We start from the raw sequence: 7,752 nt of genomic DNA on the forward strand, positions 1-7,752 counted from the left end.
AGAAAATGACCTGAGACAATAATCATAATAATTATGGTATTTGTTAACTGCTTTACTATGTGCCAGGCACTGAACTAGGGGCTGGGGTAGATACAAGTTAGTCAGGTTGGATACAGTCCCTGTCCCACATGGGGCTCACAGTCTTAATCCCCATTTTACAAATGAGGTAACTGAGATACAGAGAAGTTAAGTGTTTTGCCCAAGGTCACATTGCAGACAAGTAGCGGAGCTGGGATTAGAACATAGGTCCTTCTAACACCCCGGGCCCATGTTCTTTCACTAGACCAAGCTGCTTAAATGGGCTGTGGTTGTACGAACTACCCTGGAGAGCTGTCAGGATGATGCCCCAATTCCCCCTAACCCCAATCTGGGCCACCCTTTCCAAGGGCAAAGGTGGGAGTCGGGCACAGAGCAGTGGCCAGATAGGTTCAAAGAGGACCAGGACGATTTCTCAGCAATGCTCTAGTGTCCTCTGAGGCCCAACCCTCTGCTCTAAACCCTCCCCCAAATAAGGCAGAGCCAGTTTCTCTCCCTCCCAGCAACCTCGCCCGGATTTTTCAGCACATTTGAAGGAATTCATAATATTTCCAGAAAGATTTCTTTCCAGGCCCTTGAATCATCTGTCTCTGTTCTTGAATTTGTGTCTGAATATGCCCTCCTTTTGTTTGCATGAACTATAAACACAGGGCTGGGATTTGGGCTTTTGGGTCTACAGACGAATAAAGTGCAGAACTGGGTTTCCATACAAGCAGTGTTCAAGCCTGCACATTACCCACTAGACTTTGAAATCCTTGAGGGCAGTGATAATAATAATTGTGGCAACTGTTAAGTGCTTACTATCTGCCAGGCACTGTACTAAGCACTGGGATGGATACAAGCAAATCGAGTTGGACACAGTCCCTGTCCCACTTGGGGCTCACAGTCTCAATCCTCATTTCCAGATGAGGTAACTGAGACCCAAAGTTCACACAGCAGACAAATGGTGGAGCTGGGAATAGAACCCATGACCTTCTGACTCCCAAGTCCATGTTTTATCCTCAATGCCATGATGTTTCCTTCCACCACACTTTACCAATTCCTGTGTCTAATTCTCACCCATGTATTCTCTCTCGCTGCTTAGTACAGTGCTCCTCACACAGTAAGGGCTCAATAAATAAGTACCACTGTTGGATTGATTGAGATGATCATAGTGACACACAATCCCGTGGATACAGTTTCACTGTCAACAAGTCCATCTTCCTCTGGAAAGGCAGTTCTACTTCAGTGTCTTGCCTTATTGTGCTAATATCACGAGTGTCAAATTCAGCACTAACTCCGGAGTTATTTCAACATTTAAAGCATCCATTGCATTCTAGGTGTCTTTCCCTCTAGGGCATTCATAAAGCCCTTGCACAACTTTAAACTTTATACCTTTTGACATAACCATGATAAAAGGAAATTTTAACTGGCATGTAACAGCGTCCTTCATAAAGCTTAACTAAGATACAGATTAATTCATTTCCCCTGTTGTTACTGACTGAGATTCCACTAACCACTGCATGCACTATTAACCTCTTCTCTGGTGGCTGTATTTCTAAGTCAAGGATGGCCCACAAGATAGGGAAGTTGAATGCTCTAGTGGCGGGGCTTGGGAGTCAGAGGTTGTGGGTTCTAGACCCGGCTCTGCCACTTGTCAGCTCTGTGACTTTGGGCTAGTCACTTAGCATCTCTGTGACTCAGTTACCTCATTTGTAAAATGGGGATTAAGACTGTGAGCTTCACGTGGGACAACCTGCTTACCTTGTATCTACACCAGTGCTTAGAACAGTGCTAGGCACATAGTAAGTGCTTAACAAATACCATAATAATAATTATTATTATTATTAGCAGTAGTAGGCGGTCTTTCCTTCACTGTCCTCTAGATTGTAAGCTCGTTATGGGCAGGGAATGTGTCTATTATATTGTTATACTGTATTCCCTGAAGCGCTTAGAACAGTGCTCTGCACACAATAAGAGTTCAATCAATACCACTGACTGACCAACTTACTCTGCAGACAGTGGCCCCACCTCGGTTTAAACTGTCCCAACTGTCCCAGAGGGTATGACCAGGTGTGATCCCAAGCAGCATGGCCTAGTGGATAGAGCATGGGTCTGGGGTTCAGAAGGACCTGGGTTCTAACTCCGGCTCCGCCACTTGGGCAAGGCACTTCACTTCTCTGTGCCTCAGTAACACCATTTGTAAAATAGGAGTTAAGACTGTGAACCCCATGTGGGACACGGACGGTGTCCAACTTAACTTGTATCTACTCCGCACTTAGTACAGTGTCTGGCACATAGTAAGTACTTATTAAATACCAAAAAAAGCAAAAGATAAGAGCTTTTTCTTGGCAAGTCTCAGCCCAGCTTCAGGCTATCAACTCAGTGCATGACTCCATCTTTGGAATGTCCAAATCCGGATCAGAGTTGTCTGTTTTAGGGGTGAGTGGGGGTGGGCCGGGGCTCACCTATTTTGATAAAACTTGGGGCCCGACTGTCTCACTGCCTGCAACCCCTCAGCTAAGCTCCAGCTGGCTCCGGCTGGTGTGGGCGGAAGACGGAAGGTCCCCTCTGGGAAATCCCAGACCAGAATTTAACCCAGATGGGCTCGGCCTTCCTGGCCCTGGCCAACCTCCAATCAGCTCCAGTGGAAGAATCACACAGATCCCACCTGCACCCCAGGACTTGAAGGGCAGTGGCATCTGACCCGGTAATAATGCCCATAACTATGGTATTTGGATTTGTTTTTAATTGTCTTCTTTAGGCACTTGCTATGTGCCAGGCACTGTTCTAAATGCTAGTGTAGATACAAGCTAATCAGGTTGGACACAGTCCCTGTCCTACATGGGGCTCACAGCCTTAATCCACATTTTACAGAGGAGATAACTGAGGCTCAGATATGTGCAGTGACTAATCCAAGGTCATCCAGCAGACATGCGGCAGAGCTGGGATTAGAACCCAAGTCCTTCTGACTCTCAGGCCCATGTTTTACCCACTAAATTGTGCTCTTTCTCATACCAAGCGTTAAGTATTTGTTAGCGTTTATTCTGTGGCAAGCACTGGGCTAAACACTGGGGGAGATTAATTCATTCATTCATTCACTTAATCGTATTTATTGAGTGCTTACTGTGTGCAGAACACTGCACTAAGCACTTGAGATAATATAACATAAACAGACATTCCCTGCCCACCATGAGCTCCAAGATAATTGGGTCGGACACAGTTGCTGTTTGCCATGGATCTCATGGCCTAGACCTGATAGCCTGCCTGTGACTGGATATTTTTTCCACTTCGGGGGAAATTTGGCAAGACAAATGTAATCTGAAGGGAGAATCCCACCAGAGGAAAGGAGACAAAGCTCTTGTTATAATGATCATAACACAATGGTTGATTTGGGCAGAGCAAACTCTCCTCTGAGCCAGCCCTTCATTAGAAAAGAAAGAGCTGACACCCAAGAGATTGGATAATTTTACATTTTAAGCTTGGAATGACTTGGAGTTTGCAGTTTCGCCATTGCTAATAAAACTGCCGCCTATGCAGCCATTTCAAAAATCAGGCAGTAGTGTAGAATTGTCTGTCTCCCCCTGTACATTGTCAAACTCCCTATGGGCAGGGATTATGTCTTCCAACTCCATTACATCAAACAGTGCTCTAAACAGTAAGCAGACAGTAAACACCACTGACTGATTGATCTAAGGGGTTGACAAACAATAGAAATGGCAAATCCAGAGGTGCCAAGGCTCTGAACAGCCATTTCCAGAGGTGGGAGTCACTAGCCTCTGGTGAAGACAAGGGTTTTTTTTTCCTTTTAATTGTAAAAACTTTTGTTATATCAAGCCTTCACCTGAAGAACTTCAGATGCTCAGTTCAGTCCAGTTTGGCTGCTAAGACGTACGTTTTCCTGAGACCGTAGGACATTTTCTTCAGGGGCCACTTGTCTGCCATGTGACCTTGGGCAAATCACTTAACTTCTCTTTGCTTCAGTTACCTCATCTGTAAAATGGGGATTGAGACTGTGAGTCCCATAGGGGACAGGGACTGTATCCAACCTGACTTGCTTGTATCTAGCCCAATGCTTAGTACAGTGCCTGGCACATTCATTCATTCACTCATTCATTCAATCATATTTATTAAGCACTTACTCTGTGCAGAGCACTGTGCTAAGTGCTTGGGAAGTACAAGTTGGCAGCATATACAGTTCCTACCCAACAACGGGCTCACAGTCTAGAAGGGGGAGACAGACAACAAAACAAAGTGAGTAGACAGGTGTAAATACCATCAGAATAAATAGAATTATAGCTATATGCACATCATTAATAAAATACAGTAAATATGTACAAATAAAATAAATAGGATAATAAATATGTACAAATATATACAAGTGCTGTGGGGAGGGGAAGGGGGTAGGGTAGAGGGAGGGAGGGGGGTGATGGGGAGGGGAGGAGGAGGAGGAGGAGAGGAAAAAGGGGGGCTCAGTCAGGGAAGGCCTCCTGGAGGAGATGAGATCTCAGTAGGGCTTTGAAGGGCGGAAGAGAGCTAGTTTGGCAGATGTGTGGAGGGAGGGCATTCCAGGCCAGAGGAAGGATGTGGGCCAGAGGTTAGCGATGGGACAGGCAAAAATGAGGCACAGTGAGGAGGTTAGTGGCAGAGGAGCAGAGTTTACAGACTAGGCTGTAGAAGGAGAGAAGGGAGGTAAAGTAGGAAGGGGACCCTCCCATTGGTCCCTGCCTGGCCTACGGGGCTGAGGGCACCTTAGGGTAGGGCAGGATGAAGGACAGGGTCCTAATCAAGCCTTATTTTCCTCGACTCCCTCTCCCTTCTATGTTATCTAAGCACATGGAACTGTAGTACCCTTTGGTAATTGGTAATTCACCCCATCCTCAGCCCCAAAGCACTTATGTACACATCCATACGTTATTTATTATATTGTCTGTCTCCCCTGTAGACTGTAAGCCCACTGTGGGCATGAAACATGTCTACCAACTCTGTTGTACCATACTCTCATTCATTCATTCAATGACTATTTACTCATCGCTTATTGGGTGCAGAGCACTGTACTAAGTGCATGGGAAAGTACAATACAATAATAAACAGTGACATTCCCTGCCCACAATGAGTATGCTTAGTAAAGTGCTCTGCACACAGTAAGTGCTCAATAAATACCATTGATTGATTGGAGGGGGAAAGCGATATCCAAGGTTGTTTATGTCAGTCAGGTGGATGTGCTGACTTCACAGGCCTTGGAGTGGGCTTAGAGAGAGAACTGGATGGGGCTAGTTTCCCACAAATCTTCCTCTTGGCATGGTGCAACCCAGCCAGCAGCCTGCCTTGTGGCCTCAGTTCGTCTCCCTAACTCATTCAGCCCAGCATCTAATAATAATAATAAGAATGATGGTATTTGAAAAGCTCTTACTATCTCTAGACTGTGAGCTCGTTATGGACAGGGAATGTGTCTGTTGTTGTACTGTACTCTCCCAAGCACTTAGTACAGTGTTTTGCATGATTGAATGAATGAATGAATGAATGAATGAATATGTGCCAAGCACTGCACTGAGTGCTGAGGTAGATACAAGATAATTGGGTCAAAAGCAGTCTCTGTCCCACATGGGGCTCACAGCCTAAGCAGGAGAGAGAACAGGAATTTAAATCCCCATTTAAAAATAATTATTCTAATAATTGTGGTATTTGTTAAGTGCTTACAATGTGCCAGGCACTGTACAAAGCACTGGGGGGAGACAAGCAGATTGGGTTGGACACAGTCCCTGTCCCCATGGAGTTCACAATCATAATCCCCATTTTACAGATGAGGTAACTGTCACCCCAGGTCACACAGCAGACAAGTGGCAGAGCCGGGATTAGAACCCATATCTTTCTGACTCCCAGGCCTGTGCTCTATCCACTAGGCAATGCTGCTTCTCAGGCCACGCTGCATCAACGGATGAGGAAATTGAGGCGCAGCGACGTGAAGTGACTCATCCAAGGTCACACAGCAGACAAGTGGCAGAGACAGGATTAGAACCCAGATCCTCTCCCTCCCATGTCCAGCCTCTTTCCACTAGGCCTTACTGCTGTCCACTGTCTCGGAGGCTCTTTCCAAGGATACAGTCTGGGCCAGAGTATTGAAGGGGATGCCCTCCCACTCCCCACAGTGCTGGCCACATCCGCCCCAGCCTCTTCTTGGGGTGACTGAAAGAATATCAGCTTCAGAGTGAAACGATCTGATTCCATCCCGACAGGTTTGGCCCACGATGGGTCGTGTTGGTGGAAACTGGAGGTGTTGGAGCCAGGGAGCCAGTGGAGTTTGCTTGCTGGGGACAGAGCTGGCAGTAGCGGCAGCAGCAGCAGCAGCAATTTTGAACAGTGACCTAATAGGAAAATAGCTGCTTTTCTGTTCATGCTTGTTAAATATCGACTACCCGGCATAAACAGCATTTACCACAGACAACTACTGATTATCGTCTTCCCCGGCCTCTCCCTTTGCACGAGAGATTTACACCAAAGCTCCAGGTGCATTGTGGATGTAATTATGCCCGGTGTTTTGTCATCGTTCAATAAAGCTACGAGCGAAGGAATGTTAAAACCAGTCCCAGCCGCTTTCAGCACCTCCCTGTACCTCCCCTTCCCCCACCCTGCCGTTGTATGTTTTGAATTCTTGTCCTGGAGAGTTCTCCTGAATAAATCCCTTAGGTTGGCTCCACCGTGGGTGGCAGTCATCCACTTTTGAAAGGTGGGGATGGAGGGGAATCTGTCCATCTTCAACATCCGCCCCTCAGGCAGCCCTGATGTGGCGCCTCCACCTGAAAGGTCTCCGAGACTGCAGAGCCCTGATTCATGGTGTTCCACCCATTTTAGAAGTCCCCTCGCCACTCATATCTCCCAGACCTTCACTCTCACCACCTTTAAAGCCCTCTCAAAACCACACTTCCTCCAGGAAGTCTCCCAAAACGGCCCAAGATATTTTTGCCCAACCTCAACACTGTACAGGGATATTAATTTTTCATTCTTGTGTTTTTGCTCTACTTTCGATCTGTTGCTCCCTCTTCCTCCTGCCCCTACTCTCTGTCAATGTTTTGAACATCTACCCCCTCATTAGGTTGTAAACTCCTCATGAACACGGAACGTGTCTCGTCACCTGTTGTTTTTGCAAATGCTTAACAGAGTGCATTGCACTTGGGAGATTTATGTCAGTCCAATCTAAGGTGGGCGGTTGTCCAGTTTTCAGCTGGCAAGTCTTGGTCCAGTTACAGATGGAGAAGCAGCATGGCTTAGTGGGTAGAGCATGGGTCTGGGAATCAGGTCATGGGTTCTTATCCTGTCTCTGCCCTTTGTCTGCTGTGTGACCTTGGGCAAGTCACCTCACTTCTCTGGGCCTCAGTTCCCTCTTCTGTAAAATGGGGATTGAGATGGTGAGCCCCACCTGGGACAGGGACTGTGTCTAACCCAATTTGCTTGTATTCACCCTAGTGCTTAGTACAGTGCCTGACACATAGTAAGTGCTTAACAAATACCATAATAATAATAATAATTATTATTATTATTATTGAGAAGCAGCATGGCTCAGTGGAAAGAGCCCGGGCTTTGGAGTCAGAGGTCATGGGTTCAAATCCTGGCTCTGCCAATTGTCAGCTGTGTGACTTTGGGCAAGTCACTTAACTTCTCTGGGCCTCAGTTACCTCATCTGTAAAATGGGGATGAAGACTGTGAGCCCCCCGTGGGACAACCTGATCAACCTGTAAC

The sequence above is a fragment of the Tachyglossus aculeatus genome, chromosome X1 (genome assembly GCF_015852505.1).
Source record: "Tachyglossus aculeatus isolate mTacAcu1 chromosome X1, mTacAcu1.pri, whole genome shotgun sequence".
NCBI lineage: Eukaryota > Metazoa > Chordata > Mammalia > Monotremata > Tachyglossidae > Tachyglossus > Tachyglossus aculeatus.